Genomic DNA, 14428 nt, shown 5'->3' on the forward strand with positions numbered 1-14428 from the left:
ATCTACATGGCATCATTACGAACTTTTGTATTTTAAAAGACAAATGTATTTACGAGCTATTAGGCATCATTTAATGTACTTTTAGGTCTTTTGTCAACTTAACTCTATTGTCTGATCGGTTGCCTAGGGGAAGTTCAAAAACGCTTAAAGAAATTCTAACTAAATTGTACGTGGAAGGGCAGACTCAAAATTTTCCGAGGTTGAAGACTAATTACCATAGATGACACACACAAAAACATTTTTTTTAAAGTTATGCACAAAAAAGTAAAGTTTGTCGTCAAGAACTTTTAGTAAAAAAATTGTTATGACTCATTAGAAAGGTATTTCACTTGATTCATATATTCCATTTCTCAGTTCTGTGAATTTTTAATGTAATTATATCAGCCGGTAGCTGAATATAAAAATAATAGAATCTGAAGCAATGATGTGTCAAATATTTTTGCTTTATACGTTTTCAAGACAAAACAGTCAACTAAAACACGTCTTAACATAAAAAGGTGTACTCGATTTTCTCTTTTCGATGAAATCATTGCCTAAACGTAGGATTTTTTTCCAAAAACTGTCGCCGGGGGCAGAACTGTAAATTAATGCTATAAAAAAATCAATCTGTTACTGTGGATTTTTTTTTTTTTGCAGAATTCATGTTTATGCCCAAAAAAGGTCCACATGTATTTGCACCTACTAAAATGGACTATTTTGTGAAATTCTTTTTCTTCAATTTAAAAGTTTACAAATGCTTCGAAGCTCTTTACTATAATTTAAGTATAACACGTATATAAGATGCATAAAATCCTAATTTATGAACCTATATTAAACTTTTGAAGCCCATAGAAACAGATGTATACAATTCAGATATACCAACTTTGTAATTTTTAACTTCTCAAATAAGGAGTTTCATTCTTTTTTTTAATTTCAACCTGGAGATCAGCCTGTTAATTTTTGTTTTAAATTGCATGTTTCTACATAACGATTGATATTACTCGAATGAATTTTGTTTAGATAGATATTTTCAGCTTTCGTCATATGATATATTTTATATCCAACTACCTTTAAGTATCATTTTAACCACCAACAAAGGGCAATAATTTAATTGTTCATGTTAAAGATTCCCCGTACAATACGGTATCTTTAGGGGTACCCCGTAAAAACACGAAATTTAAAAAAAAACGTGCCCAGCGGGAACTTTCGAGGACAATCACGATTGTAAAATATGATGATTTTCCTATAATTTTGCACAAGATTTACAAAATTCCGTTAACTTAAACTCGTTCAATAGGGGCAGTTTGGGACACTATGCACTCTACTAGCGGGGTTTTCTCATCACTGAATATTGTAAAGTAACTATGGAGGTGTTAACGTTCTTCTTCTTTGTGATATGATGGTTTATCAATTAAAAATCATACTATAAATCCTTTTTTATATTAAGGTAGTTCTCCTGTTAATAAAATGACATATTGAATTATTATCTAAAAATTTCTGAGAAACAATACAAAAGATAGAAAATTAGATAAAAGAACTTTGACAGATTGCGTGACGACTGTTTAACGTCACGTGGCAAATATGATATGTATATATTCAGAAACATGTGAATAAGATACGAAGGTTTCCAGCTATGCACTTGACCATCAATTGATTATTAATGTGCTTGGTCACTATATAGCATTGAGCAAGGAGTCATTTAATCCTACTCGGGCATAATGTCTACGAATCCTTAATGTCTTGGTCTTCGCGGATATGCAGTAAGTACAAAATTTTGACTTTTACTTGGCCTGTGATCTTGAATTTTTATAATGTGGCGCTATCAAGAAATTTCGCTTAAAATTAATTGATTAAAAATCAATATCGTTATCTTTCAAAACAAGCCAACAAATATTTACATACATTACATTATTGACAAAAATGAAAAATAACAATCAACCACAATGCCTCTTTAAAAATTCTTTTTTTTAATTTTTTGGTATATTAGAAAATTGTTTTATAAAAGTAGCCAGATGTATTGTGACTTGTAAATTTTTGTGGGAGGCACATAAAGTGCATGTTCGCCCTTTAATATACTTTGGTTCTGGAGTTACATTATTAAATCATATATTGTGTCTGATATTAATCTTACCTTTCACATAAAAAGGGATACGAAACACTACATGGTTCGTCTACCCATTGATACTGTGTGCCAAATGGATCACAATTAAAATATGCTAGACAGTTGCTGATGAGCCACCCATTTGGTTGTGAAACAAGTAATACCGAACCCCAATCATAAAAATTCATAGATCGTGTTGGCTTGTTCCATCTCCAATTTCCTTCAGACAATGAATCTGAGCCTCCGAACCATATTGCAAAAGGATCTAAAATAAAAGTTTGATTCATTTTCTTTTCTGGTGTTTACTTTACGTCGAGTGGCAAACATCTCATGACCACCAAGCAAGAGAACAAATTCAATAAGTAGTATTCTGGAGAGTGGATCGACCGGGATGAAGGATAGGAATGTCTGGAAACTTAAGGTATACATTCTGAACAGCTAAACAGAGGAACTATTTTAGATATGGTTTTACTTTCATACAGATGAAATATATGGATGACTATTTTTCTATGATCAACCCTTGGGGTAAGAATAAAATATTAAAGCAAATACAAAAAACAACTAGCAATGCATGATCTCGATCAAGGAAATGAAAGACTCGTAAATAACACTAACAGTTTTAATGACGTCTCATCGAAAGATTTAATGAAAATCGGCAATAATTATAGAAGTCAGTACGTATCTAAAAGCGTTAGACTGTCGGAGGAAAGAACCATTTAACCTGGATGAGTAATTTATCACGCTTGTGGTGCATGCTTTTGAAAGATATTTAAAAACATTATCAATATGAGATATATGCTTAAATGTTTTGGTTCTATTTACGACAAAGGGTAGAAGAAAGGCGGAAGATACCAAAGGGATATTCAAACTCATATGTGGATGATAAACTGACAACGCTATGATAAAAAACGAAAATCGACACAAAAGACAAACAACAGTTAACAAAGCACATAATAGAAAAACAGAACCCAAACAAAAGTCGGAAATAATCTCCGCTGCTCCACAAGGGTTAGCAGATTATACTCAACATGTGATACCCGTAGATAAATATATGTATAAAAAAAATCCAGCAAAACTTTCTATACTGTTGTCCACAGATAATCATACTACTTGTCCGAATATAATTTCTATTAAGATTCTTAAAGTCTTGCTGCGTGTAAGTTCTTATTTTATACTTCTTATATGGATTTATTTTAGTAAGTGCTTCGTTAATATCTGCACTAAACATCCATACACATAACACTTTGTGCTACAAGGACCCTCTAGCTTTTCTTCATCTTGTGCAAATTTTTTGTTTTATTATTTTGGTTCGTTTGTAGGTTTTTGGAGTTAAGTGTGACGTCCATTATTATAAGGACCAGTTATAGCCCGCCTCCGGGTGCTGGATTTTCTCTCTGCGTTGAACATCTGTTTCATTCTTGGGCTGTTTTCGGCTCTTTGGTCGAGTTGTTGTCTCTTTGACACATTCCCCGATTCCATTCTCTAATGTATTCTATTCACATCCTTTATAAGACGTAATTTCGATTGAGAGCTGATTTGAAATTCTTCATTGTGTTAACGATTAACATAAAAGATTTTTTTTAAAGTCATGATATGTGTGAATCAAATAGTGTTACATAAATTTCTATGGTCAGATTATTTTGCACCTGGTATTTTTGTATCATTTAGGTTATATTTTACTTATAGGTTAGATAATACTTGGTCAGGTTTAATGAAGATTTAAATACCAAGTATTGTCTGACCAATTCAGAACATATTCTCACCTTCGAGTGACATAATAAAATTAGCCTTTCGTTGTAATAATCAAACTTTGATATTAGCTCACGTTAAGTGATAACATGTTTAGTAAAAGGGATGTAAATCATTAAATGGTCATTTCAACAGATGGAATGAAAGAGCAGTGAGATAGTTTTGTGATAACAAAAGAGGATAAATTATTCAAAATGAAGATTTTTTTGCTTCAGGTACAATTTAATCTTATATATATAAAATTCCTTCATTTTAAAAAGCACAAAATGTTATATAAATCAGCTTTTCTAAAATTGTATAATTTTTAATAAGGACAAAACTTCATCAATAAATTTTAATTTGCAATCGTTTCAACATCAGATGCTTGCTTTTTGATATTGATGAATGTATTGGATTTTTTCTCTTCATAAACTTCCTTTGATTTCTTTTTTATCAACAGTCATTGTTCCTTGAAACATTGAGTTTGAGGTCTAGTATAAAAATTAGATTAAATATTACATGTGCCCCTTTTCAATTGTGTTTTTTTTTTGGGGGGGAGGGGGTCTTTATATATACCATTAAATATTATTTACTATGTTGAAATCTGAACTTAAAATGCTTTTGTAGTCCTATTCTCTTCATTTCATCTATAATACCGTGTAATTAGACAAACAACAGTACTCATGATTTTTTTCTTCTAATCTTTTCCCTTGGACATTGCCTTGGGGGTTGTACATTTCGTTAGTACAATTTTTAAGAGTTCACTTTCATAATTAGAACATTCTCACCCCTTCTCGTCCAATGAAAAGTCAGTTTTTTCCTTCTAATTTTCATAGTAAATGGCTTTCCATGCACTATAAAATGCTTTACATGAATAACTTTTCATTGTAGATTAATTATGAAATAATTCTTATATGGTTTACATATTAGGGAATACGTTAATATGATTGGTCGAGAGGGCTTCCGGTAGTGGATCTTGACGTTGTTTATTTTTCGATAGACGACGTTGACCGAACTACTTTTTGTAACCAATGTAAACAAGATGGCGGCGATAATTACACAATCCGGCTCGACGTTAAAAATATTTATTTTCGCTTCGCGGTAATCGTTTAATTAAATAATAAACACAATAACATTCATTTGAACAAGTTATTTTTGTTGTTTATTTTTTTCTCAGATAGCAAATTTCACGGAGTACATATTTTTGCGTTAACCAACACATATATTCATGCACCAGGCCATTTCAATAACACAAATATACAATATACGTGTGATAGAGGTTACGAATGTGGAAAAATCAACTCTTTATCTCCAATTTTAAAGAATTGTAAGGATTAAACGTCTTTTTTAAGGAATTTATTGGTGTATAAACTGGACCAAGTTACTCACAAACATATCATAAAAGTCCTTCAAGAAAACAATGTCAGACTGCTGATATATAAAGCAAAGGATTTTTTTTTCGGAAAAAAAACACAATCCATGTACATTCATCAATAAAAAGTAGGCATCTGATTTTGAATGGTTGTAATTCAGATATTTATAGAGTGAGTTTTATAATTATAAAAAAAATATACAAATTTCAAAAAGCTGATTTATATAACATTGTTTGCTTTTTAAAATCAAGAAATTTAATGTATATAAGTATTAAATTTTACCTGAAGCAGACGAAAAACTCTATGTTTGAACAATTTATCCTTTTGTCCTCACAAAATTATGTAAGTGCTATTTCATTCCATCCATTGAAATGATCATTACCTATGTTATACATTCCTTTTGTTAACCTAATTAACACTTCATTATAAATAGTGAATTCAAGGTTTGAATATTATAATGGAAAAGGATAATTTTATAAGATCACGTCTTGGGCTTTAAATCTTAATAAAACATGACCAAGTATTGTCTAACCTTTACCTAGAACATACTCACCCATTCTCTACCAATGGTAAATCAGCATTTTCCCATCTATTTTTCATATTACATGGCTTTCCATGCATTATAAAATGCTACACATGAATGACTTTTCATTGTAGATTAATTATGAAAGTGAACTCTTAAAATTTGCACTAACGAAGTGTACAACTCCCAAGGCAATGTCCAAGGAAAAAGAGCAAAAGAAAATATCATGAGTACTGTTGTTTGTCTAATTACCCGGTATTATATATAAAATTAGGAAAATAGAACTACAAAAACATTTTAATTTCAGATTTCAACATTGTAAATGTTATTTAATGGTACATATATAAACCCCCCCCCCCCCCCCCCCCCCCCGAAAAAACATAAAATTAAAAGGGGGCAACAGCGTAGATAAAATACATGTAATGATTAATCTAATTTTTATACCAGACCTAAAACTCAATGTTTTAAGAAAAATCAAAAAAAGTTTAGGAGAGAAAAAACCCAATACATTCGTCAATAAAAAAAAGCAAGCACTTGATGTTGAATTAATTGTAAATCAAAATCTATTGATGAAGTTTTGTCCTTATTTAAAAATTATACAATTTTAGGAAAGCTGATTTATATAACATTGTGTGCTTATAAAATGAAGGAATTTCAGATATACAAGATTAAATTGTACCTGAAGCAGACGAAATGCTCTTTCATTACATCTGTTGAAATGACCATTAAATGATTTTCATCCCTTTTACTAAACATGTTAACACTTAAAGTGAGCTAATATCAAAGTGTGATTATTACAATGAGAGGCTAAGTTTGTTATGTCACTCAAAGGTGTGACTATGTTCTAAGTTGGTCAGACAATTTTTGGTCATGTTTTATGAACATTTAAAACCCTCGGCTACGCCTCGTTCTTTAGATATTCATAAAACATGACCAAGTATTATCTAACCTATAATTAATCTACAAAGAAAAGTCATTCATGTGTAGCATTTTATAGTGCATGGAAAGCCATGTACTATGCAAAATAGAAAGGAAAATACTGATTTTCCATTGGACGAGGATGAGTAAGTATGTTCTAATAAAACGGTACATCTTCATAAGGTACCATAGCTTAATTTATTCGTATCTGATTATAATCGAAACTTGCACGAACTTTTAATGTATCGAATACAAGTACATTTTCAGGGTGAAATTGACATCGTCACGTTTGTCCTATAATTCAGTTAATTTATCATGTCTATACCAATACAATTATACCTAAATATGGACAATCTAACAATATAAGGATATGGTAGGATTGCCAATGAAATAAAGTATCCATCAGAGACCAGATAACGTTGATGAAAGCATAATTACACTTTTTTTTATAAATGCATTCAGGGTGTTAAAATAATTCAGGATTATCTTCAGTTAGTACAAGGTTATTTTTACCATATTGTTAAGAATGTTAATTTTGTTCTGTCCAAAATTAAAAATTATTGAAAGTGCATAACAGAAAAAAAATGTTGGCAAGAAGAGGTGTGTAGTTGGTATGCTTTGCAATTATGATGAAACTAATATATATATATATATATATATATATATAGTAGCATCTAGAGTTGTAACACAGTGCATGATATATTAGGCATGAAGATAAAATTGATTGCAGATTAGCTAAATTATCTGTCGTAAAGGATCGTGCGACAGATAATTTAGCAATCAATTCCATCTTCATGCCTAATATATCATGTACTGTGTTACAACTCTAGATTCTATTGACGAGGAAAGGTAGCACTAGGCCACCGAAATCTGAATTTTTAGTTCAGTCTAGGTGGCCGAGTGGTCTAGAGCGCTGGACACAGTGCAGGCGGTGTTGTCACGATATCCCAAAAGCATGAGTTCGAATCCCGGCAAGAGATTAACAAAGATTTGCTTTCGCAAATTTGCAGATTTAACATTGTTGTGGTGATATTTAGAGTAATTTGAATATAATATGTGTTTTCAGCCGTGTATCACCTTCACTGGTGATCCAATGCATGGATCTATCGTAGAGTTGTCACTTGAGACGTACTTATATATATATATATATATATGTCTTTGTACGAGTTAATAGCACGAGAAATTCTTTTTACAATTTAAGTATCGAAATCGTTTATTGAGTTCGTTTGTTTATTTTCGTTAATAAATTCATAGTAACTTACAATTAGTAACAGATTTAAGGAACTCGTTTTCGTTAAAGTTACTAACAGTTGCGAGTCTCATACCAAAACTGCCACAGTAGTCCTAAAAGAAAACACATTGCAACATCAGGAATTTTACATAGAGCAAAACATGAAATATATTTAATTTTTTAACATGTATTAATGCATTGATGATTAGATAAGAAAAACAATACTCGATAGCCATTGCTCCATAATGCTTTAATCAGTTACACGTATATATAAAGATATATGACCTTTTGTATATTGTTACTTGTTGTCATAATGAATGGATCTGAATTGTGCAATATGAGTAAGGCAGGAAAACCATGGAATTAATGGTATATTCAGATTATAATTAGCATGTCTGCAACTAGTGGAAGGAAATTCTTACTAAAAACATACCAAAGTTACAAGGCTTACAACTTAATACATAAGAGGCGTGTATCATCTACACAAAATTCCAATTCAAAGAAAAGGAATTCCCCATACTTAAAAGTAACGCTAGACTAGTGTTGCTCAATATTGGTGTTATTGTGATGCTTTGACGACTTTTTTTGTCTTTTTTTACTGTTATGTTGTAAGTGTTTCTTATTATTATTCTGTTTGATGTCACCCCTGGTATAGTATTCTTTTTTATTTCAAGCTTCATCTTCTTCAAATAGTAGATACCAACCTGTGCATCAGACCAAATTTTTGAATCTCCAATATGAAAAAACACCTTGTTCTTGTAGGTTCTACCTGAAATTATGATTAAAATTAGAGCAACATATAGGAATCTGGCATACTCAAATATAATCCTGAAAAATTTTATGAGGTTATATTTGTCAAAACGCGGGAAATTCTTCTGGTGTATATTAGCATATTACCTCGTAATGTTTTTCGGTAATATAATGTATAAAAACTTAACCCACATAATGTTCACTCGGTATCTCATTTCAATATGCACATTAGATTTTGCATATGCAATAACTGCAGATTCGCAGAGGTCATATTCCTTCCCTGGGCAAATAGCCGGTTATTGTGCCGTGTTATAACGGTATTGTTGTTAGGAACGCTTATGATTTCACAACAAGGCACAATAACTGGTTATTTGCCCGGGCAGGAATATGACTAGAATGCTACAAATATGTGATAACATTCCTTCCAACAACAACAATAACATAAACGGTACAAATTTTTCTGCACCAGATGCGCATTTCGACAATCAATGTCTCTTCAGTGATGCTCAAAATATTTGAAATTCCAAAGCTTATTAAAAAAATGAAGAGCTATAAGCCAAAAAGGACAAAAAAGTATAGCCAAAGCCGGGCAGGGAATCAGAGCTTTGCATGAGGGAGATACATTCCTTAATTTTAAATAATTTCAAACATTTTCTAACAGGAAATTTCAATAACACTAGATCCGTATTGTCATGCCAGTACAGAAGTACTGGCTACTGGGCTGGTAATACCCTCGGGGACTATCAGTCCACCAGCAGAGGCATCGACCCTGTGGTAGTAATAACATAAACTGTACCAATTTTTCTGCACCAGATGCGCATTTCGACAATCAATGTCTCTTCAGTGATGATCAAAGTCAAAATATTTGAAAATCCAAAGCTTATTAAACAAATGAAGAGCTATAAGCCAAAAAGGACAAAAAAGTATAGCCAAAGCCGGGCAGGGAATCAGAGCTTTGCATTAGGGAGATACATTCCTTAATTTTGAATAATTTCAAACATTTTCTAACAGGAAATTTCAATAACACTAGATCCGTATTTTCATGCCAGTACCGAAGTACTGGCTATTGGGCTGATGTTTAGATAGTGTGAGAATTACGAGAAACGTTGATAAAAATGGCAGCGGATTTTATTGAAGAAATAAAGAACACTAATACTAAAAGAAAATCTGACATTGAGATAATAATATTCAAGGACTATAGTTTTCAGTGGCGGACCTTGACAGACGGAATGATAAAATTGTTTCTACTTCTTTAAGCATTTGTGTAATAAGTGATAAATATATTATAACATGTCCTTTCCCTGGTATAGGTAGCGCTTTGGACTGATATGAGAGTCTCGGGATGATATATGGGAAAGGACATGTTATAATCTATAATTCTCACACTATCTAAAGGCAATAACAAGGGTTTGTAAATATGCACATACAAATTGCAAAAAGAATGGTCAGGTGAACATAAGGAATTTTTAGCGCTGCGAATGTGATTTGTTTTGAGACTCTCGTAGTACATCTACCAAAAAAACAAGGCAAAACAGTACAAAACAATGTATCCTGCTAATTGTGCGTGAGACCATCTTACTGAATATAATATAACTATAATAATTTACACAAAAATTCGTTCTTTTTACAACTGAAAGCTGTTGAGATAGTAGCAGTAGTTAATTATCCTGGCATAATTTTGCCCTTTTGTGTACAATACTTATGTGAAGGAAGTCAACTTTTAAGCACTGTGATTGGATTTATGAGTATAAAACAATTTTTACTTATCTTTGAATAACAAGTTTAAGCTGCAACTCTCTCGTTCAAAGCTAATCTAGGCTATTAATTATGTTAGGTCGTTTAATGGTACCGTTGATTCATTACTATTCATAGGTAACCAATTGTCGTGGATTTCAAGGGTTAAGGTGAACATCGACTTTTAACATTCAACGAAGTACAAATTTGTTATAGGCTTGTGTGCAGACTTTGACAAAACCACGAAATCAAATATACATAAAAATACAATATTTCCTCAATCACCAAAATTTGGTACCTACATTTACCTTTTAAATTTTCAAGTCTCAACCTTCCTGATGAAGGTTAATCCAGAAATGTGTTTCGGACGCTTGAAATATTTTCTACAAAGGTTTCTTATTCTATATAAATTTGGTATAAAATTACGGTTGTTATAGATACTATATCATGCCATCATTTGACTTCAATGTCTACAATTTTTTACACTCGTGAATGAAATTTTGCTTAAATAAAAAAAAAAATAAAAAATTAGAAAATAAAATGTTTTAACTCATCTTTATACTTATCAGGGTGGAAAATTAAAAAAAAACTATGAAGAACTACACTGATGCTGCTGCGCATTGTCAAATCTTACCTTTTATATTTTATTTTTATTTTTGGAGAATGTTTAAAAAAAATATTTTTGGAGGAATTTTGCCAAAATTCTATTTTTTTTTTTATGTTACGAAATTTAATATTTCGCAGGTAAACTTGGTATTAAGAAATAACTTATATTATCAAATATATGAAAAGTAGATAATTTCGAAAAAAATAGTATTATCTATGTAGAAAAAAATACTACTGTTTTTACCGTCAGAACATTTCATCGGAACATAAGCGCTTAAATCAAAATATACAACACCGTTAAAGTTTGACGGAATAAGAGACTTCTATGAATTCTCATACTAATTGTACTACTAGTTATAGTAATAATGGATGAGGGAAATTTAAACATTCATATAGTCACTTGTAATTGGATTATTATTTATCATACAATGCAAATATTTATTTGTTTTACATTTCGATGAAGGTATTATTGCTGTATTGCTAATATACTGTTTAAATGAAATTAACAGTTATAAATTGTATGCGTCCGAAGCGCTTTTCTGTTTCAGAAACCCAAGGATGTATAAGAACTGAACAGACGGAAACCCAGTTGAAATTCAACAAAAGAAATGGAACTTTTTGTTAGAGAAGGTAAACAAATCCAAGTTGCTAAATTGAATTGTTTACATTTGTTTCTATGGGCTATAAAAGTTTAATGAATGTGCCTTATCTAGGATTTTATGCATCTTATGTATGTGTTTGTACTTGAATTATGGTATGGAGCTTTGAGATATTTGTAAACTTTTAAATCATAGACAAATTTTCACAAAACAGTCGATTGTGGTAGGTGCAAATACATGTGTATCATTTTTGTGCATAAGCATAAATTCCACCGAAAAAAAATCCAAAGAAAGATAATAGATTGATCTTTTTAAAGCATTCCTTTGCATCTCTGTCCCCGGCGACAATCGTTTCGGGAAAATATACCCAAAATGGGCAACAATTTCATCGAAAAGAGAAAGTCGAGTATATCTTTTTTATGTTCAGGCGTGTTTGAGTTGACTATTCTGTCTTGAAAACTTATAAAAGAAAAATATTTGATACATCATCTCGCTTCAGATTCTATTATTTTTATATATTTGGGCTCTATGTTGATATAATAACATTAAAAATTTACAGTCCTAAAAAAAGAAATATATAGGTTAAGTGAAATACTTTCTAATGAGTCTTAACAACAGAGTAGTAGTGTTCGAATAACAATTTTTTACTAAAAGTACTTGACGACAGACTTTTCAAGAGGATCTTAAAAATGCATAACTTCAAAAAAAAAAAACATCAATTTTTGTGTGTGTTATCAATTGTAATTAGTCTTCAACCTCTGAAAATTTTTAGTCTGCCTTTCCACGAAATATTTAATTAGAGAACTTTTTAAAATATTTTTGAACTTTCGATAATACCCCCTGACAACCGACCAGACAATAGTTTTTAGTTGACCAAATGCATAAAAGTACATTGAATAATGCTCAATAGATTCATTTATCTTTTAAAATACAACTTGCCTATAAGGACCGTAATGATGCTATGTGGATAAATTTATCGGTTGTCAAGAGCTAAATTGACAGCACGTCATCACTATAATGGCTTCCATTTTTACGATTATAAAAATTAGGTGGCGTAATGGGGAGATAATTTTGACGAAGTAGAATCCTGACTGTGAAACACGTGGAGAGCTATATGACCAAAAAGGACCTTATGATATTAGCCAAATCCATCTAAGTTGACCTTTGTCTGAGGGAGTAGGACGTTTTGTTTCTTATTAATTTTAAAATTTATAAGACAATTGAAGAAATTATTTTAATGTTCTAAATTGCAAAAGAAAGAAAATCTTATATTTTCATCAAACCATTTATTAACATTATTTGAGTGAGTTTCCTACCTCTTCTAAGTAACTGCCAGCCATATGCGTATATGGATGATGCATGGCATCTGTTCGTTGTTCCAACACTACATTTTTTTGTAGAATCCCGGTAATTTGCAAAGCAACAGTCGTTGTGTTTTATGCAAAAAGAAATGCATTCCGTTTTAGAGCGCACTTTAATAATTGAAGAACCAGTCTCAATTTGTCTGTGATTACTAGCAATAAAATTGTCAATCTTTTTTTGATAGACCACGTTTACGTGGACAAGCATCAAACATATCAAAATAAATGTAAAATATTTCATGATGTTGACATTTGTCCGCAAAACCCGTTTATTGAGACGTTGGTGCTTTGAGAATATTTTATTCGTTCTTTAACTTATGACACTAGTATTCCATTGGTGAACGATGTAAGTACGATAGATAAGAATTATTTTCGCTTGGTTTGAATGGACGAAAAAAAAAACAATTACAAATTAAATATTTATTAATGTGAAGTTCGCCTGAATAAAAATCATTTTTCTAAGACTGTTTCTAATCTATTCAATTAGATTTATCTGTCATGTTTAGTGAACCACCGTTCTACCACAAGCCATTGATAATAAAAGAATCACACAATGGTCTATGATTTTATATCTTTCATTGTGATTGATATTTCTTTAATTTAATTTCACCCAAGCAGTAAAATTGCAATAAATAAATGAGTGAAATCTTACTTAGGCATACACATATAAAAGTCTTCACTCGATGACAATCTATTTTTGTTTCAATGAGTTGCCTCGATTGATTAATTTCTTTCATAACATTCGTCCTTCAACTTAAACATCTTTGTCGATGCGTATTAGAGTTTGTAGTCTCAATATTGTAATGTGGAATTTTCCTAATTGGAAATGATTTTAAAATGATATCTCATTACAAAAATCGTTGTCCAAAACATTATTTTAAGATAGTCTGCCTTTGTGAAAAGAATCGTATTTCATATTGAGAAAAATTTTAATCATTGTTAACACGTCGTCAAATTATTGAAGAAGATTTTTTACAATTAACCTATCAAATTATCATTGGCTTCCTCAACCGAACATACAAAATAACTAAACCTTCTACCACAACACTTTAAATAGTGCATAAAAACAAAAATACTGTTATGGTTTCAGCATGTTAGTTGTGCAGCTAACTTTATTAACTTTATTACAAAAAAGTGCGTCACATATGATATAAGTACTGGGCGCTACCACTTTAAAGGAGCATTAGCTATCGAGTTCATGTTCACCGATTTGACTTAAATTCTCATATTTGATTTATAACATAAAACGTTTATCCACATAACAATAAGTCTGAAATGGGTTTGACAATATGTATCAGCATTTCGTCTATAGTTTAGTCAAGACGCGATCTCATTAACCATCGAGATGACCTCTGAAGATTGCCGACGGTCATATAACCCAATATAAACATAAATATAAATTTATACAATCATATTTTAGCTAGTATAAGTAACTTGAAAAAACTACTAACCAAAGACAAACGACGACAACCCAAATGTTAAATTTATATGTATAAGCACACGTGTTCCCTAAATGACAATAATT

At 31.1% G+C, this 14428-nt stretch overlaps 1 protein-coding gene across 4 annotated transcripts in view; it reads right to left on the reverse strand.

Moving 5' to 3' along the window:
• Positions 1-12921, reverse strand: part of LOC127729079 (perlucin-like protein) — a 57089-nt gene extending 44168 nt beyond the window's left edge. For 2 of the 4 annotated variants that reach the window (XR_007994494.1, XR_007994497.1), the window contains exons 1-4: positions 12859-12921; positions 8558-8622; positions 7885-7966; positions 2111-2345 (exon numbers count right to left, since the gene is read on the reverse strand). The gene's annotated coding sequence lies outside the window, so the exon portion shown is untranslated. The remainder of the gene's footprint in view (positions 1-2110; positions 2346-7884; positions 7967-8557; positions 8623-12858) is intronic. The other 2 variants (XR_007994496.1, XR_007994495.1) reach the window with 2 other exon arrangements.
• Between the last annotated feature and the right edge of the window lie 1507 nt (positions 12922-14428).

The sequence above is a fragment of the Mytilus californianus genome, unplaced genomic scaffold (genome assembly GCF_021869535.1).
Source record: "Mytilus californianus isolate M0D057914Y unplaced genomic scaffold, xbMytCali1.0.p SCAF_2, whole genome shotgun sequence".
NCBI classification, from domain to species: Eukaryota; Metazoa; Mollusca; class Bivalvia; order Mytilida; family Mytilidae; genus Mytilus; species Mytilus californianus.